Source organism: Desmodus rotundus, chromosome 11, assembly GCF_022682495.2.
Source record: "Desmodus rotundus isolate HL8 chromosome 11, HLdesRot8A.1, whole genome shotgun sequence".
Classification (NCBI taxonomy): domain Eukaryota; kingdom Metazoa; phylum Chordata; class Mammalia; order Chiroptera; family Phyllostomidae; genus Desmodus; species Desmodus rotundus.
The window spans coordinates 52,669,145-52,695,269 of NC_071397.1; positions in this window are offsets into that span (position 1 = coordinate 52,669,145).

Sequence of the window (26,125 nt, forward strand, 5' to 3'; positions counted from 1 at the left end):
CAAATGAAAGAGAAAGCAGTAAAAAGCTGGGAAGATATTTGCATCATGGAGAACAGACATAAGATTATATATTCTAATGTCTACATGGCTCTTAATGTCTTAATAGTAATTATTATATATTACACATGTACATAGAAATATCATACATATTTATATTATACACATAGATGTGTAAATAAAATTTTACATAATATATTTAGTTAGAGATTGTCCTTTCCCCATTATTTATTCTTGTTTTTTCTTGTTGATGTTGTTGTTGTTATAACTTAATTAACCAATTTGGCATGGGCTTATTCCTGTGTTCTCTATTTTATTCCACTGAACTACCATATATGACTGTTTTTATGCCAATACCATACTGTTTCCATCACTATAGCTTTGTAATATAATTTGGAATCTGTAGGCCTCTAGATAGGTGCTAAACCTGAGGCAAGCTTCAGGTTGAAGCTCCAGGACAAGCACATAGGCTTATTTGACAATTTATGAAGAACTTTAGTCCTGGCTGGTGTGGCTCAGTGAACTGAGTGCCAACCTGCAAACCAAAGGGCTGCCGGTTCTATCCCCAGTCAGGGCACATGCCTGGGTTATGGGTCAGGTCCCAAGTAGCGGGTGCACGAGAGGTAACTACACATTGAAGTTTCTCTCCTCTTTCTTCCTCCCTTCCTGTCTCTCTAAAAATAAATAAATAAAATCTTATAAACCAAAACTTGTAAAACTCAACACCAAAAATCAAATAATCCAGTTTAAAAAGTGGGCAAAGGACCCAAATAGACACTTTTCCAAAGAAGATATACAGATGGCCAATAGACATATGAAAAGATGCACAATGTCACAAATCATCAGAGAAATGCAAATTAAAATTACAGTGAACTATCACCTCACACCTGTCAGAATGGCCATCATCAATAAATCAACAAACAACAAGTGTTTGAAGGGATGTGGAGAAAGTGGGGAACACTTTTGCATTGTTGATGGGAATGAAGATTGGTACAGCCACTGTGGAAAGCTGTATGGAGTTACTTCAAGAAATTAAAAATGTAACTACCTTATGACCCAGTCATTCCGCAGCTGGAAATATATCTGAAGAAATCCAAAACACTAATATGAAATAATATATGCATGCCTATGTTCATTGCAGCATTATTTATAATAGCCAAGATTTGGAAGCAGCCCAAGTGTACCTCAGTAGATGAGTAGATAAAACAACTATGAGACATTTATACAATGGAATACTACTTGACTGTGAAAAAGAAGAAAACTTTACCCTTTGCAGTAGCATGGAAGGACCTGGAGAGTATTATGCTCATTGAAATAAGCCAGTCAGAGAAAGATGAATACTGTATGATTTCACTCATATGTGGAATCTAATGAACACACTGAACTAACAAGCAAAACAGAGCCAGCCTCATGGATAGAAAACAAGCTGACAGCTCTGGTGGGCTGGGGGCTGGAGAGATCCAGCAAAAAAGAAAAACAATTCATGGACACGGATAAAAACACACAGACACACAAACAAAAACACTAATCCCATTCCCGGACAAGCTCACTAGGCAGTTCCTGAGTAAAGTCCAAAATTCCTGCCCAGCAATGGAGCTAGGGGGAAAATTAATGTAACAGTGAGCACATTATAGCAATTGCCCTTCTATGATAATTCTTTCTTTTAATCATTCCAGGGTCAGGAGAAAGTATAGAGCATGGAATGTGTGTTTAGGGAGGGATAATATAGAAACAGTAGTTTTTCTTTTCTTTTTCTTATTAAATATGAATTAACTAAAAAAATAAGTTAGGGGTGTGCTCATTCTGCTCTGTTCTGGGGATAGTAGCCTGCCAAGAACCATCTCTCTAATGGCTGCAGTCCCATGGGACTCCTGAAGGGGAAAGCGCGTGGCCACCAGACACAGCAATCCAGGGGTGGCTCCCGGGTGGCGGCCTCAAAGAACAGGTGCGCCAGTCAGCAACATAAAAGCTCTTTCAGCGAGGTGCTAGCCCTCTGGGGACGGCAGAGGCAGATCTCGCGGGAGGATAGCACCCCACGAGAATAGCTCTTTGGAGGACGGCGCTGAGCGTGCTGTGAGGTCTTTGGGAAGGATTACAGTCAGACCTCTCAGGCTGCACCGGGGCTGTAGCCGTGATCAGAAGAAGCAAACGGCCCTCTTCCCCAGAAAAAATTAAGCTCCTGGGTCTGCTGCCTCCAGGTGCTGATCATTTAAGAACTCTTTGTCTGCTGGATACAGTCCTGGGGGGCCTACAACAGACCGCAACGCTGGCCACAGAGCAAGGCCACGGAGGAGAGGTTTCACTGGTGGCAGCTAGCAGCAGAATCCAGGGCAGCATCTGCGCGTCAGAGCTCCATCCAGGAGATACTGGGGTTCTGGAGCATGGCGGAGATCCTCTACTTAAAAAAATGGCTCCCCAGAAAAAGAACGAGATTGGGAGAGTGTGGGAAGAGGGCACCCACCGGTCTCCATCCCAGACAGCATCTAGCAGTCCCCAAAGTTGTCAAACCAGATGTCGCCTCTCAAGCCCACGCTGCACAGATAGACAGACAAGCAGCCGGTCTCACCCACGCCAAGTTCTTGCGCCCTTCAATCCGTGCCCACTCTGGGCCTGCGCCAGGTGAGTCCATGCGTGCACACAGGTGCTCAGGTTGCTCCAGTCTGTGGGTCTTACTGTTGGTTTCCAAAGCTAGCCGTTTTGGGGGCTGGTCCCTCAGGTCCAGGTCATAAGAGTTGGTGGGGGCCCGATGTGGGATTGAAACTCTTCAGTCCTCAAACAGCAGTGTCGGCTTTGAGTTTCCTCTACACTGTGGGACCCGCTGGGGTGGGGCTTGTGGTGAGATTGTGTCCCAGCCTCTCCTACCTGCTTTCATATGGACCTTCTGTTGTTTGGCCCAACTAGGAGTCTAGGTATTACCAGCTAGTTTTTAGGAGTTTTTCAGAGGAAGTGGTTCCATGTGTACTTTTAGATTCGTGTTAGGAGTTGAGTTCAGGGTCCCCATGCCACACCATGTTGAATGGGAGGCTCCTCAGCCGATTGACTTTGAACCCCCTAGGCTTGTCTGCACATGGATGCAAGAGAGCTGTATCAACTCCCTGTAATTATTTCTTAAGAAAAATTATTAGTAGGGAAATTACTGTAACAAGAGAAATGAGCATTTTTAAGGCTCTTAATTTGTGGTATCCAATCAGTCAGTAAACTTTTAAAATAGGTTTTAACATATTGAGTACTAAGTATACATAAAGTGATAGTCATCATCCGTCTGGCCACGGGACCTGTACCAATCGTATGTGCCCCTCTCCCCGAGGCAGACGTTATCAGTAGGCTAGTGTGGCTTTCTCTTGGTTCATGCAAACATATGCAAACATATACATGTAGAAGTGTGCTGTTTCATTTTTACCACCAAGTAGAACGAAATTAATGACATTAACTGGTAAAGACCTTCTTTCTTTTGAAAAATATCACCCTCATACTATAAATCAGCAGATTTGGGGGGTAATTTTGAAACTCTTATTATACCTATACATATTTATATTTTTGTATAAATATGATTATTCATTGTGAGCCCTTGCTTTTTAAAGTGCAGTTACTTTTAGCTCTTCTATCCCTGTTCTCATCCTTTAATTTTCCACCCTAGGAACAGATAGCATCATAGTATAGAGTTATATCTCTACACATACACAGTGCATACACTACACATTTATTACATGCATGATACATATATTATGCTTATGTATAAATATATATGTGCATATAAACACATATAAGAACCTAGTAACATACACACATGCATACCCCATACATAAATGCACCTATATAGAGCTATCTACCTAATTTATAAGGATGTGCTTACTTTTTACACAGAATAATTAATATGCTATATATTTTAAAAATCAGATACATTTATATAGGTTTCAAGTGAATAATTCTGTAATATATCATCTGTGTATTGCATTGTGTGTTTTCCACTCAAATTCAAATCTCCTCTCACCTTATATTTGACCCATTTTGCCTTTTCCTACCTCCTTCCAACCCCCAGTGTCCTCTGGTAACTGTTATACTGTTGTGTGTCTTGGCCACCGTGAATTTGCTGCAATGAACATAGGGGCACATATAGTGTTACAAATAAATGTTTTCAAATTTTTCAGGTACCCAGAATAGGGGTTTCTGGGCATATGGTAACTCTATTGTTAATTGTGTGGGGAACCTCCATACTGTTTTTCATAGTGGTTATACCAGTTTACATTCCCACCTGCAGTGAATGAGCGTTCCTTTTTCTCCATAACTTCTCCAACACTTGTTATTACTTGTGTTGTTCATGCCACATGTAAGTATGTTCATACAGTATTTGTCTTTCTTTGTCTGACTTATTCCACTTAGCATAATGCTCTCAAAAAGTCCATCAATGTTGTCACAAATGGCAGGATTTCCTTCTTCTTTTTTAATGGTTGAATAATACACACACACACACACATCTTCTTTATCCATTAACCTATTGATGGACACTTAGGTTGTTTCCATGTCTTGGCTATTGTAAATAATGCTGTATGAACATGGGGGCTGGGGTGCAGTTATCTCTTTGACACGGTGTTTTCATTTCCTTTGGATATATTCCCAGAAGTGGAATTGCTGCATCGTATGAGGAAGCTCAGTATTGTTTGTCATAGTGGCCACACCAATTTACAATTCCCCTCACAATGTACAAAGATTCCCTTTTCTGTACATCCTTGTCAGCATTTGATACCTCTTGTCTTTTTGATTATAGCCATTTGAACAGGTAGGAGATGATATCTTGTGGTTTTGATTTGTATTTCCCTAATGATTGATGGTCTTAAACCCCTTTTCCTATAACTGTTGGCCATTTGTATATCTTCTTAGGAAAAACATCTATTCATGTTCTTGGATTATTTGAGCTGTATGAGTTGTTAAAATGTATTTTGGATATTAACCCTTTATCAAATGTATGGTTTGTAAATCTTTTTTCCCATGCCTTAGGTTTCTGCATTTTGTTACTGGTTTCTTTAGCTATACAGAAGCATTTTAGTTTGATGTAGTTCTATCTATTTATTTTTGTTTTGTTGCTTGTACTTTAGGTGTCATGCCCCAAAAATCATTGCCGAAACCCATGTCAAGGATATTTTTTCCTGTTTTCTCCTAGGAGTTTTATGGTTCCTAGTATTACATTTAAGTCCTTAATCCATTTTGAGTTTACTTTTGTGAGTGGTGTAAGAGAAGACTCTGTCTAGTTTATTCTTTCACAAGTGAACATTCAATATTTTCAGCAGCATTTATTGACAAGACTGTCTTTTCTCCATTGGGTATTCTGGTCCCCTTGTCCAATATTAGTTGACCATATATGCATGGGTTTACTTCTAGGCTCATGATTCTGTTCCATTGCTCTATTGTCTGTTTTTATGCCAGTACCATACTGTTTTGATTATTATAACTTTACAATATAGCTTAAAATCAGGAAGTGTGATGCCTCTCATTTTGTTCATCTTTCTCAGAATTGATGGCTATTTAGGGCCTTTTGTGGTTTTATACAAATTTTAGAATGTTTTTTTCTACTTCTATAAAAAATGTCATTGGAATCTTGATAGAGATTACAATAAATCTATAGATGGCTTTGGGTAGTATGGATATTTCTGTGAATTTCATTAAGAATTCCTTCCTCTTGTCTGATGTTTGTTTTGCTATTCGACGAGCATTAACTTTTCTATTGATTATTAAATGCATTCTGTGTACTAAAATATTAACCATTTACTTTCTATAAAATTAACAAATATTTCCTTAAATTACATTTTTCTTTTATTTATCATTATGGAAAAATTTTTGCAAGAGGTATTTTAATTATGTAGTTAAATCTTTGAGCTTCTGTGTTTAAATTTATCCAGTGTTTACAAATAAGTTATATGGTGGGATCATTCGTCTAGCATTATCTCCTGTGTTTAAGAAAGTCTTAGGAAATAAAAATACTATATGTAATATTTATATTTTATGATAATATATTCTTCCCATTTACAATTTGGGATCTAAACATGTATGTTAAACCAAATTTATAGGTATTTGATTTTTAGTTAGAATTTTTTCAAAGCTCCATTTTCTTTCTTTCTTTTTTTTTTAATTGTTGTTCAGGTACAGTTGTCCCACCTTTTTTCTGTCCCTCTCCCCTATCTCATCCCCCACCACTCCCATCCTTCATTGAACATGGAGTCAATCAAAGCTCCATGTTCATATTTATTAGTAATAGTACATGTAGGTAAGGGGCAATCTTTATGATGTTATAGATTAATCTTTCCTCCTAATTGTAATATTTTAAATATGTAACTGTTGCAGTCAAGAAATTTCGGGAATTTAGAGGTTATGATTCAAAGAAACTGATTAAGTGATTTCAGGAGTAAAGCCAAAGAAAATATTTCCTTGTTTGATATATGGATCTTTTCTTGAGAGTTTGGTAGTAAGAGAAAAGAATAATATGAATTAGTGCTGTTAACAGAAATAAAGAGTTTGAAAATTAAAACTACTACACAAGTGAAATTACTACTAAACATATTCAGAGGCACTATTTCTATAGTAAGAATTTCATTAAAACTTTGAAGAAAAAAATCACATTGTTATTAGTTTTCTATTTCCTATCTGAGTTAAATACTATTTGAAATTTGAAGAAGGTATTTCTGACTATTTTATTCATCTGAAATACATAAATAATATTTTATCGTATATTATAATTTTCATGTATTTTTTTAAATCCTCGCCTGAAAATATGTTTTTATTAATTTTTAGAGCAAGAGGAAGGGGCAGAGAAGGGGGAGGAGAGGTAGAGGAAGGGAGAGAGGGAGGGAGGGAGGGAGAAAAGAAGACAGAAGACAGAAGACAGAAAGGGAAACATCACGTGAGAGAGGAACATTGATTGGTTGCCTCCTGTTTGTACCCCTACTGGGATGGATTTGCAACCTAGGTATGTGCCCCTACCTGAATCAAACCCACACTTTGGTATATGGGACAATGCCCCAACCAACTGAGCCACCTGGCCAGAGCTCAAGTTTTTAATATGTAACTAATACTTTATACTTAGTGCTTTGCAGCTTTTAGTACTGAAGTCTAGAGTGATACATATACATATAAATGTGTGTGTATAATTTTCTCATTAAATGAAGGTAAATAGAGGTTTAGTTTTATCATCATTATATAGCTAAGGAGAACTGCAGTTGGAACACATTGTTAAACTACTAATCAATATAGAGTTCTTTGTATTTTTTTCCTTGCAGAGTTCACATTTAAATTATTGACAGAATTTACAATAGCGAATATTTATTCGTGTACTGTTGTAGGAATAGTTACAGAACTATAAAAGGTTACATAGTTATTAGTAATATTACTAAAAATATTTTAACAGTTACTGCTGCTGTTTCTGTGCCAGGCTTAGGCTGGGCTAAACAAGTACCATCTTATTTAATTCTTCCAGTAACCCTATGGGGTGAACACTCTTACACATCTTACAAACGCACCTCATATTTAAAGCATCTCATATTTAAAGAAATTATCTCTAAATCTCAATCAGGGAAAGCTAGGATCTCTCAAATGCAAAGCTCTTATTCTTTTTCATTAAGCTTTATTGACCTTATAGATATATATGTATTTTGAAAACCTGATATAAAATAATTTAGAAAATAATTATATAAGAACTGAAACTACAGGCAGATAATGTCAGTGCAAATGTTTATATATTAAATGCTCCTTAAGAATAACCATGGTGCCTCCTAGTGTGTGACTGACCACTGCTTTATTTCTTCTCATCCTTATCCATGCCAACCCTCAAAAATTTTGGTTCCATCCAGGAAATTTTAGTGACTCTCCATATATTCATAGTTCATTATAGAAGCAATTAAACCCAAACCAAACCACTTTTCTAAACTATATCTTCACTTGTATGGCACCAATAAAGATGTTTATCTTATGATGTGAAAACTGTAAGCAAAGATTTATGAAGTAGTCTCATAATTAAACAGTGACTTTAAGACCAAAGTTTTCTTACATAAGAATGTAAATTTATCATTACTCTATTTTCTACTATTGGAATTTTCAACTTTTTGAAGTAGATAAAGATTACACTATATATTTATATTCCTAAGAACCTCATTCACCTAAATTTAGTTTTATACCTTTTTTGTATTTTAATATTAATGTTGAGTGATATTAGTTTATTTGAGATAAAAAGGAGCTTTGCAATTTTTTTGAAGTTAACTCAAAAAATCCATAAAGGTTTTTTGAGAACTTACACTTCTGTTTACTCTAGTGTAGACCTGTGTTCCAAAATTTAAAACAGCCAAGTTAATATAGAAAAATCATCACTTTCCGATTTATATCCCCCCATACTTTAATGTTCTCATTTACATATCAGTTATCTCTGAATAGAGGGTGTTTTCAACTATTTCTCATGTAGTACACACATATTGCACATATTATTACATATAACAGATAAGCAGTATAACCATTTTTTTACTATTAGTTGAAGGAGCTAAGACTCTCTGGATGCCCTACAGATATCAAAATCTATGCATGCTCAAGTCCCTACTATAAAATTGCATAGTACTTGATGTGACCTATCTGCACCCTCCCAAATACTTGAAATCATGTCTGGATTACTTATAATACCTAGTACAATGTAAATGCTTGTAAGTAGTTATTATACTGGATTTTTTAGTGAATAATAACAAGGAAAAAGGTTTGCACATGTTCAGTACAGACGCAAACATTGTAGGCTTATCTACATAGTGCTCCACATGTCAGCGACAATGTAACATTTAGAAATTTGTATATGAGGGCATGGGGGGTAAATGATGATGTAAGAAGACTCAACCTGGGGTGGTGAATGTACAATACAATCTAGAGATGATGTACTGTAGAGCTGTTTACCTGAAGCCTATATAATTTTATTAACCAATGTCCCCCAATAAATTCAATTGAAATAAATAAAAAATACATTGTTGATCCATAGTTGGTTGAATATACAGGTGTGGAACCCATAGATACAACTGTATTTGTTGGATTTAATTGTATATTCTCCTTTCTGGTTGATTTTACCAATTTACATTTGCACTTTTCTTAAGCTTGTCCTTTACATCATAGGTTCAGTTTTTAGCATTGTTGTTCTTCAGCTGTTTGTAGTGATATTTAAACTTTACAATGACATAATTTTTCTCCTTAAAATATTTCTTTAGTCCCTTTAACTTATTTTTCATTCAGTCTGTTTCTCCTTTTATATTTTTAAAATACTGAGGCCAAGTTTTCATTTTCCTGAGAGTGCCCAGTGCTTGTCATCTAATATTTTATATTATTGGATAATATATTCATCTATATATATATATATATATATGTCACACTATACTTATTTTCTTCTTTTTGTTGTAGAATTCTTTTTTGCAAAAATAGCTTATAGGTGTTTTTTTTTTTTTTAAACAAAACTGATCCTTACATGGGCAGCAGAATAAGAACTGCTATTATCTGAAAAACAGATCAAATTTATTTGAGTTCTCTTTGAACTTCCTAGGTAGTGTAATCCCTAAACCTAGCATACTGTACAGAACTGGGTGGTACAGGTGTATGCAATAGGCCCCCTTCACTTTATGTCATTAATTAGTATTTACAATAACATGACCTTTCTACTAAATTCTTAGTTTCATTTATATGTATCTTGCTGTCAAAAAATGAGCCATAATATATGGAATAAACGTGCTCTCTCCACTTGCTCATCTACAGTTCATCCAACACCAACCCTCCTTCTGATTTCCTGCTCTACCGTGTCATGGTAACTGCCCTTGCCCCTGGTGTCAGTGGCGGCCATGGTCCATTAGCCAAGTCTAGTGGAGAATTTTCACCTCTGATTTTCTTTCAGCACACAGCAGCATTTGACCACTCCTTTCCTCTTCAAGTGTTCTTCTCACTTTATTTTTTCCTGCCTCTTCTCCTATATTAATAATGGGTCTTTTTTTTCCTGGCTGTTACATAATGGGGTATCCGGGATTGGTCTGATCTCCTATCTCTTCTCTATGTCAACCTACTTTATAGATGATTTCCTGTAAACTTGTGGTTTTAAATATACTATATATGCTCTTGACTCCCCAATTTATATTTTATACTCTTACACCTTTAAGTTCACACTTCTATATCCAAACTGTCTACTTTATGTCACTTCTTGAATGTCTCATAAAGATCTCAAACTTGAATGTCCAAAAGAAAGTTGTGTGTATTGTTACCAATTTCATTTATCTCACTCCTTTAGACTCTTAATCTCAGGAGTTTCATTGTTTCTTAAGAAACAGTCCACTCAATTTATCAAACCAGAAATTGAGGATCCTTGCAGTATTATTTCTCACATCTACACTCAGCAGCCAGAATGACTAGTTAAGAACATAGATCATGTCACTTTGACTTTCAAGATTTTCAACATTGTCTATGGCCACCCACCATCTGTTCTGAATATTAGCACAGATATGTATTTTGCTTTTTGCCTCCCTTTAGTATACCAATTTTTAAAGCAAGTATTGATCCTGGAAGATTTTGCCATTTTTCAGGTTTATTATCTGGGCAAGTGTGTTTGACAGACCAATTACAATGTTATGTAACAACATGCTCATATTAATATAATGTTAGAAGGCTACCATAAAAGGTGTCTTCAATAGTTAAGGGGTATGGGCAGGGAGAGAGTGTAGCTTGTCTTTTGCCTTCTCATTGTTTATACCTTTTATGGAATTGATGTGGAGACAGACTCATCTTGCCATATCCGTAAACCTTACAAGTCATATTTGAAATAGAAGATTAAGTAAAGTGCTTCAGTCTTATAAGGAGGAGATTTCTGATGACGCTCTTTGACACTGAAACAGAATAACATAAGTGAAAGAAAGCAATATGTTGATACAAGCCCCCAAACAAAGAGATGTAAATGTACAAATTAATCATATCTGAAATAAAAGGTGGGTATATCTTATTGCTCATTTTGGCTTATTTCTCTGATTGGCTGGATGAGGGACAGTATTGTAAAGCTGCCCCTGCTTTGCTAGCTTTCCTGGGAATACTTACTCACAGTTTAGTATCAGGACTGAAGTGAAGGTGGCCGTTTCCTTTTATAGCATCAGCGCAGGTGTTCCTTGCCTTATTAACTCTAACACCCTACCACTAATATTCAAGTTTACAGTACAGACAAACATAGGAGTAATTATTTCCATTATAAAATCATATGTAATTTTTAACAAGATTCTTTTAAATAATAAGCTTTCCTCCCAAGTTCATTAAAAATGGAAATCAATTTATAAAATGATAATTATTCAACCTTTTAGGATCCTAACTATTATGTTTTCTGTGAGGTGAACTTGGTTTTGGGAATGAATATTTTCAATGTGTGGCACTTTGGCTAAGAAAAATAGTAGTTAGTGCTAACACGTCACTTGACTGTAGTTCAGAACCCCGTCGTGTTTGTATGGAATAAAGGCTTAAAACAATTCACAGCTTTTCTAGAAACAAGCGGAATTCCCTCTTTGCTAAAGTGATGTGATCAGATACTGTGATTCTGTATGCCTTCACACATTACCGGAGTCTGTACTTGCTGTAAGCAGCTAGGAGCAGAGGGGACAGGTAGACCAGAATATAATGAATTACGGCAATCCGAGCAAGAAATAACAGAAGCACATCCGAGGGTTTTTCTGTTCCTTGGAGACTCAGTGAGATGTATCCTAGAAAGGGTTCTAGGATGATAATAAGATGACTTTGCAACCTGATTAATACGGACATCAAAAACGAAGCTCAGCATCTAAAATATGTTCAGTGTTCTGAGGCATTGAGGAGGGTGTAGTAGATGTCATAGAGAAGGACTAAAAAGAAATATAAAGATTGATGTTGAGGAGACTCTATGAGTAATAATTTAGTCTTGTCTACATTTAGCTTTAAAAAGTTGGGTGACATCCAAGCCTGAATGTCACAGAGACTGTTATGTGGTGTGCAGAAAGCCACATAAGACCCCTGGGGATGTGAAACAGACCGAAGTGTCATCTGTGCTTATCTGACACAGAGATGTATTGCCTTTAAAGCCAACATTCATAATAAATAAGCAGATCCAAACATGAGACTGTACACTTATATTTCATGTATAAATAAGCAAAGAACTTTTTAAAATTGCTATTCTTTTTGTTTTATATAAATACAAATATGTACCATCATTTAAAGGACACAGTCTTACCCTCAAAAAGCTTATATTTCAAAACAGGTTACAATGTGAATGGTTTTCAATTATAATTTACTAGTAAATTGTCCTATTATTTTTCAACATTGTTTCTCAGAATATCCCATGAACTTCTAGCTATGTTTTCCTCCTTGGTATTTTTTGAGACTAAAGTGCTAGGGTAAAGTAAATTGATGTTTATAGAATAATGGAGGCTGAAATATCAAGAATTGCAGACCTCTATAACCAGTGGACCATAAAGTTCTGTCATTTAAAATAATCATTTATTCCAAAAGAGAAAACATTCATTTATATAAAAATTGTAAGACATTAAAAATGCTTAAAAAGGCAATTTTGTTTTAAATAGCAGTGGGAAAACTAAATCTAGAGAGATGCTTGGAATAGAACACTGAACTCGTAGTGACAGGTTCGTTTTTGCACAGGGAGTTGTGGCGGAAGAGGCCTGCATCCGCAGGGGAATGCAGTGTTTGATCAGCGTTCTAGGTGTTGGCTACTCACTAACTGGTTTGCACTAGGCGAGCATGACTTCAGAATGGTGGCCTGATCAGTATAGACTGCCAAACAGTTTCTTTTTAATATTTTTTCTTGAAGTTTTATTTCAACTATCAGATTTTATAACAGTCTTCTTCACAGGGTCTCAAACCATTCTCAGGTAGCAGTGAACTTTGCTTATCCTTAGTCTTGTCCATATTCAGTATAGAAGGATATATTTTGATCTATTCTTAAATTTTACTTATGAATCTCCTAATTGAAGATTATCTTGAGTTCTACAAACTAGCAAAAATAATGCTACTTCTTTAATCTTGCACTGGTAGTGTGTGAATTTTCATCAGTCAGTATAATTAACTTCTCGACAATGCTGATGATTAAGTATTTTTCCTCCTTTTTATGGTCCACGTTTAATTGAAATTTTCAGTAATTTTTAAATAGCATAATGTGGTACATTATTTTAGTGCCTTTATAAGAATCCTTGTGTAATTTTAGATACCTCCTGCAAATTATACACTATATTTGTAAAATCTTGTTCAACTTGATTCATAATAATGTGGTATATACATATTAAAAAACATAGAATTTCACTGATTCCATTTATATTTTACATTAGAGGTTTTATTCCACTTACGTATTTTATGAAAATGCATATGTGGTACTAGTTTAACTTAAGTGGACAATAAGTTGCCAAATATAATCACTTATTTAGGAAAATGATAGTCATTAATGAATTAGATACATTTGTATTCAAGGTGTAATCACAGAAGGGGTCACTGAACCTGTTCCTTTTACTATAATTGAATTTCCCATTCATTGAGGGAGATATAATTTAATATCTAAATAAATAATCTAATTTTGGGTAGCAAAGTATTCACTGTGACAGCAAGTAGTTTCTTGGTTTGTTCAGAATGTGTCAAAATGTATGTACTATGGCAAGCACAACCCAGAAAAAAAATAAAATGTATCCAAGGATAATGGAGCATACATTGCATTGTGTGATCTTAGTTTTCCAATCAGAGGTAAAAACTGTAAATATGTTTTATGTATGTACCATATCTTTTAACTTCATATTTTCAACTTCTATAATTATCCTGCTATTTTATAACAATTATGCCAATTTTAAAAATACATTCAGAAAGATTATATGCTTACTGTATTGTCTAAGAAAGGTCCATTTTTAAAAATATTTTATTTATTTATTTTTAGACAGAGGGGGAGGGAGAAAGACAGGGAAAGAAACATCAATGTGTGGTTGTCTCTCTGCGACCCTCCACTGCAGACCTGGCCTGCAACCCAGGCATGTGCCCTGACTAGGAATCAAACTGGTGACCCTTTGGTTTGCAGGCCAGTGCTCAATCCACTGAGCCACACCAGCCTGGTGAAAGGGTCCACTTTTAATGATAAAGTAAATTATTCTTCTGAGAAAGTTGTAGATCGTATTTAAGTTCTTTGCTAACTATATTAATAAGGTTAATCACGGATCACATCATAACAACCAAGTGTGAGTTTGTAAGCACAGTTACAGGAGCTTCATTTCATATATTTTCCCCAAACTTTTTAATATCTTTCAAACAAAGACAATTCAGCAATAACATTTCTTCAAATGGCTGTTCTGATAACTTGTATGTAATAATAACAATCAAACTATTTCTGCCTAATATTTACAGAGTTTTTTAATACAAACATATTTCACCTCACATTTTACTCTTGTAATTAAGAAAATTTGGTTTCAGGTCAGAATAGGATATGTGGAATATCTGAAATAGGTTTGTACCCTATAATTGGTTAAGTATCAGCTAGCTGTTTGTTTTCTTAAACTTTATCCACTATTTATTTACTTTGAAGGACTTTTTGTTTTATATGCTCTGTAATTCCTTTTGCAAAAATAATCCTTTTGGCTAAAAATTTGAAGTGTAAAGAGAATGACCTCATTTATATCATATTACAGTATCATATATTTTATCCAAAGAAGTTATACTTCCTTCTCCATGAACATAATCCTTTCTTTTGTTCTATGAATTAGCACCTGATTGTACTTATAGGATTAAATTTATTTTGTTAAATACAAGATAAAGTTATATCCATAGTTTTAATCACATTTTATAAGAGTAACATCCCAATTAGTCCATTGACCCCTGTTTAATTACAGTAAAAATTTGGTTCTTCTTTTAAATGGTTTTATTCCCAATGGCTTCTTTTTTTTTTTCTGTACCAGTTCTTCTCTGATAAAAAGGATTTCTGATATTTTTGCTTTCTAAGAATCATCCATTTAGGATAAGGAAAGAAGGAAATAAAATTAACATATATTGAACTCCAGAGATGATGTTTATTTTTCTTATTCCTTATAACAGTCACCTATATTGGGCATTATTGTCATTATCTTATGTTTCTGGAAAATGAAGTTCAGATCATAATCTGAGGTCACACATTTAGCCAGTGAAAAAGCTGAAATGCAAGTCCTGGTCCCTCAGATTCCTAAAGCTATTGTCAAACCTTCCGCAGTTGTGGGAATAATCTGCAGGAGCATCTGTATTGGTACTAGGAGTGAGAAACATAGAGATGCTATCATTATGATTCACAGTCTATTAAGAGTTAACAAATCTGACAATATTAGGGATATTGTGCTTGATCCATAAATATCCATAGAATGAGTAGAACAAAGATCATCTTATGTCATTACATAATATATTAATTATCTTAGTAAGTTTAATAATGGGATATAATTAATTTGCATAACTTGAAATTTTTAAAAATGTTCCAAAAGTAAAGACTGACATATTGTTACTTCTGTGTTAGTTGAAATTTTTATTTGCATTTAAACTTTCTCCTACCTCACTTGATCAAGGGCTATTCCATGTAATGAGAATAAGTACAGTAAAATCAGTATTGGTGAAGGGAACACCTTTTTAAATTGTTTTCTTAGAGGAAAGATGGTAGCGAGATAGGTGGGAGCGGAGTCCACTTCCCCCTGCACACGGGGGAAACACCTGCTCGATCTACCGAGGAACAAAGTGAACAGCCTACAGCATCCCAGCGTTTATGAAAATAGGAGACCAAAACGTATAGAGGACACTGAAAAAAACAGACGGTAAGGGGACTGTTTCAGGACAATAAGGTCCCTGCGACCAGAGCGGGGACCAGGGCAGCTGCAGCCCCAGGCCCAGTGCCTGCCGGGTCTGCTGCAGGACTCCTGGGAGAGAGCCAGGCTAACAGCTCCCTCCCCTGCCACAGAAGGCTTGAGCAGCACCGAGAGAAACCTGGTTGCTTGAAGTCGCAGGGAGGGGAATAAGGACCAAGTGGTAAACCCACGGAGACTGTGGGCGCTGGCTGGGGAGAGTTGAGAGTTGGGCCATATGGGGCCCTAACCCGGGCAGTCCCTGGTCTAGCTGGAGAGGTGGGCTGTGCAAGAGGACAGGGCCTTCCTTGTACTGAGCGGCAGGATTGAGCAGGAGGATTTTCCCAAAAAGAAAAAGACCACTGGGGGCACTTTGGGGAATTCCCCTGCAACAACAGCTCCAGTATCCTCTCCACCCAGCTGCCCGGCATTCCCGTGGGGCTGTGGGGGGTATTGAGCCCAAATCCTAAGTACCTGGAGGGAGACTGCACACCACACCGAGACCACAGGCAACTACCGGGAGCGTGCAATTCAGATCTGAGACCAAAGGCACTGGGGAGAGTGCACACAATGGGAGGCGGTGCTCACACACACCCATAGCCCGGAGGAGGGTTAGTGCCTGAACCTGTGGGTCCCGAGGCCACTGGAGATCTGGGCCTCAGGCTGCCGGAGTGCTAGTCGGGTCAGAGAAGAGCTGGAGCTAGGCTGCCTGAGTTGGCTACAGCCAAAAAAAGACCAGCAAAACTGGCTTGGCCAACAGGCTTGTTTTTTTTTTTTTTTTTTTTTTAAGTAATTCTTTATTATTATTATTATTTTATTTTATTTTATTTCTTTTAACACCTTCTTCCTCTCTTTCCTTCTTTCTTGTTCTACTCCTTTCTCTCCCTTTATATCTCTTCTTCCTTCCGTCTTTTTTTCCTTTCTCTTTTTTTTAAATTCCCACAAGTGAGACAATAAAACCTAGAACTCTGAAAAGACCAAAGTTGGACCCAAAGAGGGGACATCCCAACAGCTGAGACAGTGAAACAAATTTCACTTTACCACTCCAGAGAACTTGCACGATATTGTATATTTGTATTTTTTTTTTCATTATCCTTACATCACTAATTTCATTAGTATTTTTGTATCTCTCTTCTTTCTGTTTAGTCTTCTTCACTTGACTGGTTAATTTGCATTGTTTGACTGGTTTCCCCTTGTTCTCTCTTTCACAGTGTATTGTTAATTAACTGTCTTTCACTTCACTTGGGTTCCATAAGCACACTACTCTACAACCTATACTCCCTATTCTAGTTATCCTGATCACATAGATTCTGTCATATGATTGTTGCTCCATTACTATTGTAAATAATAGCTGTTCCATACATCTGTAAATACTACACAGAACCCCTCCCACATCTCAGCCCATTTCACTGTTTCCTGAACTTTATTACTGGTGTGGTTAAATCTATTCTCTCATACATTACACCTATTTTCTACCCTTTAGTCTCAATCTGACCTCCCACAAGCTCATAGCTTTCTAGATCCAACTCACAATCCTTCCCCCCACCCCAACAAAAGTCTTACCTTCTTTCCACCCTTTCTAAAAAGCAGCTCGGTGGATGAAATATCATGGTTAACACTGTATATATATCCAAAGGATCTTCTATCTCTTCTCTAATGGCTGGTACTTTAAATATCATAGAATACACTCCTGCTGTCTTAAACCATTTCACCTTCCCCCTCCAACCTATCACAAAAAAGAGCAGGTAGAAGCTGTGAACACCAGGATACCTCCTGGAAGAGGAAACCCACCAACACAGGAAACAACAACAGCTAAGAACAGGAGAAGGTGAAGAAGGGAGTGGAAGTCACACTAACTCAACCCAGGACCTATCTGGAAATACAACTAAACAGTGAAGAAATTACTAAGAACAAACAACTGAACAAGAGCCAGAGAAAAGCCTCAAAACATTGTATATAGAAGAACGAGCTCCAACACAGCCTGCCCACACCTGCACAACAGAAAAAAAGAGGTGGGAGACAGAATGGCCCTCAGATAACCAGCTGGTGGGAAAGACTCACCAAAGAAAGTCTCAACAAGAACCAAAAGCCAAAGACATACACAGAGCCAACATAAACCACAGCCCAACAACAGTAAGATCGGGAAATCACAGACACTGTACCACTGAATCTCACAGGTATTCTACCACAGAAGTTCACACTATAAACCCACGGGGACAAAACAGAGCAACTTAAGATGCAGAGGCTAACAGGAAGAGTCCACAAATAATGGGAAGACAAAGTAACAATCCCCAAATGAAAGGAAAGGAGGAAGTCTCAGAAGGAAGGCTAAATGAAAAAGCGGCAAGTCAACTATCAGATATTGAGTTCAAAGAACTTGTTATAAGGAAGCTTAATGAGCTCACACAGAATTACCAAAAACTACAGGGAAACTATGATGAACTCACTGTGAACTATATCAATATGAAAAAGGAAATAGAAACTATCAACAAGGGCCAAGAGGAAATGAAGAATACAATTTCTGAACTGAACACAGTAGAAGGAATCAAAAGCAGGCTCGATGAAGCAGAGGATTGGATCAGTGAACTGGAGGACAAGGTAGAAAAAAACACCCAGAATGAGCAAGAAAAGGAAAAGAGGCTCAGAAAGAATGAAGAGAAGTTAAGGGAAATGCAGGACAACATGAAATGTAATAATATCCGTATAATAGGTATACCAGAAGGAGAAGAGGAAGAGAGAGGGACAGAAAACCTGTTTGAAAAAGTAATGATGGAAAATTTCCCTAACTTGATGAGAGAAAAAGTCACACAAATCCAGGACACACAGAAAATCCCAATCAAGAGGAACCCAAAGACGCCCACTGCAAGGCACATCATAATTAAAATGGCAAAATTCCAAGACAAAGACAGAATCCTAAAGGCAGCAAGGGAGAAACAGGAAGTAACATATAAGGGAGCCCCCATAAAGTTAGCAACTGACTTCTCAATGGAAACGATCCAAGCAAGAAGAGAATGGCAAAAAAATATTCCAAGTAATGAGAACCAGAGGCCTGCAACCAAGACTACTTTACCCAGGAAGGCTCTCAATCAAGATAGAAAGCCAAATAAGGATTTTCCCAGACAAAAGAAGTCTAAAAGAATATACCTCCACCAAACCAGCTCTGTGAGAGATGCTGAAGGGACTGCTTTAACAAAAGGAAGGAAAAGAGAGAGAAAGAGACAAACATAGGTACAAAAATTAGGCAATGAACAAGTACCTATCAATAATAACCTTAAATATAAATGGATTAAATGCTTCAATCAAAAGACATGGAATAGATGAGTGTATAAGAAAGCATGACCCACACATATGCTGCCTAGAAGAGACCCACCTCAGGATAGAAGACCTACACAGACTGAAAGTGAAGGGCTGGGAACGAATTTTCCAAGCAAATGGACAAAAAAAAAAAAAAAAAAAAAGCAGGGGTAGCAATACTCATATCAGACAAAATAGACTTCAAAAAAGGGCCATAAGGAGACATCCAGAAGGTCACTTCATAACACTCAAAGGAAGAATCCACCAAGAAGACATAAACATTTTAAATATATGTGCTTCCAACATAGGAGCACCCAAGTACATAAAGAAAATCTTGGAGGACTTCAAGAAAGATACTGACAGCAACACAATTATAGTAGGGGATTTTAACATCCCACTGTCAAAGATGGACAGATCTTCCAAACAAAATATCAGCAAAGATATTGTGGCATTGAACAATGCCCTAAATGAAATGGACTTAACTGATATATAGAGAGCCTTTCATCCCAAGGAAGCAAAATACACATTCTTTTCAAATGCACATGTAACATTTTCAAAGATAGACCACATAATAGGACACAAAACAAGCCTCAACAGGTTCAAGAAAATTGAAATTATATCAAGCATTTTCTCTGATCACAGGGGACTGAAACCAGAAACAAATCTCAAGGAAAAAAACCCTAAACACTAAAAAACATGGAGATTGAATAGCATGTTATTAAATAATGAATGGGTGAAGAATGAGATTAGGGAAGAAATCAAAAACTTTCTGGAAACAAATGAAAATGAACTCACAACAACCCAAAACCTATGGGACACAGCAAAGGCAGTCCTGAGAGGGAAGTTCATAGCAATACAGGCCTACCTTAAAAAGATGGAAACAGCTCAAATAAACAACATAACCCTACACCTACAAGAACTCGAGGAACAACAAGGACAATCCAGAGCAAGTACAAGGAAGGAAATAAACAACATCAGAGCAGAATTAAATGACATAGAGACTAAAAGCACAATTGTAAGGATCAATGAATCCAGGAGCTGGTTCTTTGAAAAGATAAACAAAATCGGCAAGCTTTTCAGCAGGCTCATTAAGAAAAAAAGAGAGAGTACCCAAATAAACACAATCAGAAATGAAAGAAGAGAGATTACAACTGATGCCACCAAAATACAGAGGATTGTAAGAAACTGCTATGAAGAACTATATGCCAAGAAATGTGCAAACCTAGATGAAATGGAGAAATTTATAGAAAAATATAACCTTCAAAACTCAGTGAAAAAGAAGCAGACAGCCTGAACAGACCAATAACACCTGATGAAATACAAACAGTAATCAAAAAGATTCCAACACACAAAAGCCTGGACCAGACGGTTTCACTGGAGAATTCTACAGAGCATTTCAGGGAGAGCTAACCCCCATCCTCCACATATTATTTCAAAAATTCAAGAAGATGAAAGCCTCCCAAACTCGTTTTATGAAGCCAACATCTCCCTAATCCCAAAACCAGATAAAGACACAACGAAGAAAGAAAACTTCAGGCCAATATTGCTGGTGAACATAGATGCTAAAATCCTCAACAAAATATTGGCAAACCACATCCAGCAATACGTTAAAAAGATCATACACAATGATCAAGTGGGATTCATTCCAGGGATGCAAGGATGGTATAATATTAGCAAATCAATAAACATAATACACCACATAAACAAAAGCAAAGAATAAATCACATTATCATATCAATAGATGCGGAAAAAGCATTTGATAAGATACAGCACCAATTTATGATAAAAACACTCAGCAAAGTGGGAATAGAGCGAGCATTCCTCAACACAATAAAGGCCATATATAAGAGACCTACAGCCAACATCATAGTCAATGGACAAAAACTTAGAGCTTTCCCACTAAGATCAGGAACAAGACAAGGATGCCCTCTGTCATCACTCCTAGTCAAAATAGTATTGGAAGTCCTAGCCACAGCAATCAGACAAGAAAAAGCAATAAAAGGCATCCAAATTGGAAAGGAGGAAATGAAACTGTCATTGTTTGTGGATGACATGATAGTGTACATAGAAAATCCTATAGACTCCACCAAAAAACTACTCAACCTAATAAATGAATTTGGCAAAAGAGCCAAATACAAAGTCAATACTCAGAAATCAAAGTCATTGTTGTACACAAACAATGAAACTGCAGAAAGAGAAATCAGGAAAAAACATCCCATTTGATATAGCAACAAGAAAAATAAAGTACCTAGGAATAAACCTAACCAAGGAGGTAAAAGACCTGTTCTCAGAAAACTACACAACACTGAAGAAAGAAATTAAGGAAGACACAAACAAATGGAAGCATGTACCATTCTCATGCACTGGAAGAATTAACATCATCAACATGGCCATACTACCCAAAGCGATTTATAGATTCCATGCAATCCCTACTAAAGTGCCCATGGCATATTTCACAGATATTGAACAAACATTTCAGAAATTCATATGGAACCATAAACGACCCTGAATAGCTGCAACAATTTTGAGAAAGAAGAACAGAGCAGGAGGGATCACAATACCTGATATCAAACTGTATTAAAAGGCCACTGTAATCAAAACAGCCTGGTACTGGCATGAAAAAAGGCACATAGACCAATGGAACAGAACAGAGAGCCCAGAAATAAACCCAAGTCTCTATGGTCAATTAATATTTGACAAAGGAGGCAGGAGCATAAAATGGAGCAAATAGCCTCTTCACCAAATGGTGTTGGGAGATCTGGACAGCTATGTGCAAAAAATGAAACTCGATCACCAACTTACACCATACACAAAAATAAGTTCAAGGGGATAAAAGACTTAAATATAAGTCATAACACCATAAAAATCCTAGAGGAAAAACATTGGCAGGAAAATCTCAGACATTCCATGCAGCAACATCCTCACAGACACATCCCCTAAAGCAAGGGACATAAAGGAAAGAATAAACAAATGGGACCTCATCAAAATAAAAAGCTTCTGCATGGCTAAAGAAAACAGTATTAAAATAAAAAGAGAACCAACAGTATGGAAAACATATTTGCCAATGATACCTCAGACAAGGATCTGCTGTCCAAAATATATAAAGAACTCACATGACTCCACTCCAGGAAGACAAACAACCCAATTAAAAAATGGGCAAAGGACTTGAACAGATACTTCTCCAAGGAAGACATACAGAGGGCCCAGAGACATAAGAAATGATGCTCAGCATCACTAGCCATCAGAGAGATGCAAATTAAAACCACAATGAGGTACCACCTCACACCAGTCAGAGTGGCCAATATAAACAAATCAACAAACAAATGTTGGAGAGGATGAAGAGAAAAGGGAACCCTAGTACATTGTTGGTGGGAATGCAGACTGGTGCAGCCACTGTGGAAAACAGTATGGAATTTCCTCAGAAAACTAAAAATGGAACTGCCCTTTGACCCAGCAATTCCACTGCCAGGATAATACCCTAAGAACCCTGAAACACCAATCAAAAAGAACCTATGCATCCAATGTTCATAGCAGTACAATTTAGAATAGTCATGTACTGGAAGCAACCTAAGTGACCATCAGCAAACGAGTGGATCAAAAAACTATGGTACATTTACACAAAGGAATTCTGTGCAGCAGAGAGAAAGAAGGAGCTCCTGCCCTTTGCAACAGCATGGATGGAACTGGAGAGCATTATGCTAAGTGAAATAAGCCAGGCGGTGAGGGACAAATACCATATGATCTCACCTTTAACTGGAACACAATCAACAAAAGGAAAAAGCACATAAAATATAACCAGATACATTGAAGTTAAGAGCAATCTAACAATAACCAGAGGGGAGTGGGGAATAGTGGGGAGAGGGGTTTTCAGGAACTACTATAAAGGACACAAGGACAGAACAAAGGGAGAGGGTGGAGGTGGGTTCAGCTGGAGTGGGGTGGAGGGGTGGGGAGAAAATGCAGGCAACTGTAATCGAAGAACAATAAAAAAATGTTCAATTAAAAAAAGTAAAAAAATGGTTTTCTTATGTTACTGAATTTATCGGGGAACATTGATTGATACAATTATATAAGTTTCAGAGCTACAATTCTAAAATACACGATCTGCTCATTATATTGTATGTTCACAACCTCACATCATGTCTCCTTCCATTAGTATTTAGCCTCCCTTATACCCTATCCTACCTCCCGGCACCTACCTCACTTTCCCTTCTGGTAATTAACATAGTGTTAACTGCCTGTGAGTGTTTTTTTTTTTTTTTTCTTAATCCATTCACCTTTTTTCACCTAGCCTCCATACCCCTGCGAGGGGATTACCTTTAAGCTCCTTTCCAATAGTGCATGTTAAAAATATATAGAAATGAAAATTGAATTAGGATATGTAAAATGTGAGAAAAAATGACGATCTTGATATCATTCAAAAATGATTGTAATTCATAACACAATTGCATAAGGTTAATACAATTAATGCTTTAGGTTACTCCATTAAAGAAAAATAATGACCCCTAAAGGTGTCATTGGATCCCTAATTAAACGAAAGAGCTGACTCTATTCTCCATGACATTTTAGACCATCCATGCTTAAGGATGAGTTGACTTTACTATTTATGTCAGAGGCCAGTGGTATAAGGCCATGGACCAACAGTGGCCTACAATCTGATTTGTATACAGGGTTTTATGGGAACACAGCCACATTCATTTGTTTATGTATTATCTGTGGCTGCTTTCAAAGGGCCCAAAAAGCCATATGATTTTTACTGTCTGGCCCTTTATAGAAAAAGTTTGTCTAAACTGCTTCTCTAGATTAAAGCTCCAGAAATAGTGCTCACTTGCCATGTTGGTAATATTCAAATGTAATCTCTTTTCTTCTTGAGTTATGTTTATTTTTGGTGTCATTTAAGAAAATGATGTTAAAGAGGTCATGTTAATCAGACTTTACAAATTTCTTCCCAGACATCCATCTACCTTTCCTTTTTATCACAAAATTGTCTCTTTCTTGTCTCTTGTTCTTCCTTCTTATTTTATATAATTTTCTCTAAGTCCTCTGTACTGTATTTAAGTATTGCTTTATTTATTGTGAGCTTAATGCATTGAATGATTTCACAGAATGGTGTGTGCCCTGGCATATTATCTTGTTGAACTATTCAATTAAATATGATAATGTTGAGCACATTGACACTGTTAAACACTCAGGTGAATGAGCAATTCACCGTGAAGTGCAGAAATATTTGAAGTCATCTGCATGCCTATAAGCAATATTTATTTTTGTATGAGTACTTCAGTCAATGATACATGCTAGAAAAAGACTACCAAGAAATTAGAATATACAGAAGACTTAAAAGATTAGGAGAGAAATTATAATTTATATGAATACTTCAGTGAATGATATCTATATACTAGCAAAAAACTACCAAGAAATTAAAAAATATAGTGAAATTTAAGGATATTAGAGAAATAATAATTTTTATTTGTTTTCTGACATTGTATCCTGGAAAAAATGTAACTTGGATGTTAAAACTTTTTCTCCAACACTTATAAAGTAATTCAAGTTTACAAAACATTGCACAGAAATGACTTCTGTGGAATGTATAGTTCTCAACCTTTCTTAAAAATCTATCATTTGGAGGCATTTTCCTTAGGTACAATATCTGATTAGTACTGTTCCATTAAATTTTGTATCATTTTTATTGAAACCTCTTTTTCTGCAAGTTGGGCAGTTAAAGGTAGCTTACTCTGCTTGGAGCATGTTTAGCTGTAAAAGCCATACTTTAGAAAATCTAGGAGCTCAAAAATAAAGGAGGTTTCTGATCAATGGCATGTGGGTGGCAACTGAAGAAAAAAAATTTAAGATGTGCTGAAAATTCAAAATAAATGACAGTACTTTGACCTTTAGGTCTTTGTTTCTGAAAGTTACTTCTAGTGAAAAGTCCTTTTATTCTGCTGGAAAAGTCTCATTTTCTGGCAACAAAATGCTAGAACTCTTCATTATTTTCAACTACGATTTAGATAGAAGTGATAGAAGATGAAATTGTCTTAGGAAATATTCAAAATGGTGTAAGCCTATTTTAAGTTAAAAAATCCTCAAACATTCTGATTTAAGTTATATAATGAAAATGTATAGTCGTTAAGTATATAGATTTTTATAATTATATTTTCATACATAGATTAGATATTTATATACATGTTAGAGTCATGGTCAAAGTCTTCCCTGACTGGGAATCAAAATTAGTGTATAATTCAAAAAGATAGAAAACATTAATTAGATACCCATGTCATAAAAATGTAGTCAGTACTTAAATACCAACAAAACAATAAAACTCATAAAGCTTTGTAGGTTTCTGCTTTTAGCTTTTCATTTATTGTCCTTCACACCGAAAACTTAAAAAAATTAAAATCCCTATCATAGGACTTTCCAAATTATAACATTTAGAGTATATATGTATTTTTTCTTCCTTCTCAATGTATTTATTACTGTTATTACTATTACTATGTCATTAAAATTTTGGTATAATTATCTAAAAATGGGCAATATAGGTAAAATACAAAGTTAATTTGTTGTTTCTATGATTCATAAAAGTATTCCTTATACTGTTTCTCTTTTTCATTCTGGTTTTTAAAATATTTCTTTATGTTATAATATGTTGTCAAATATTAAACCCACATTAGCCTCTTCTAAGTCTGTATCTTTTGGGTGATAAAGCCAAATTCTCTTATTTTCTTGCTTATTTTTGGGTTACTATCTGCTTTCATCAAACTATATATTGATTCGACTTCATCCACTAAATAGGACCAAGAAAAATTGCCTATAATTTTAGAAACCTAGTTAATGGGTTCATCTTTATGTCGAAAATAATGAAGTGAGATTACACACATATAAATAAAAAAGCACACAAACAACACAGGTCTAGTGGAAAAATAATTTATCTATGGAATATAAGATGGATTTGAAAAGCTTGCTGATAGTCAAAACAAATAAAAAAGAATTAAGCATGA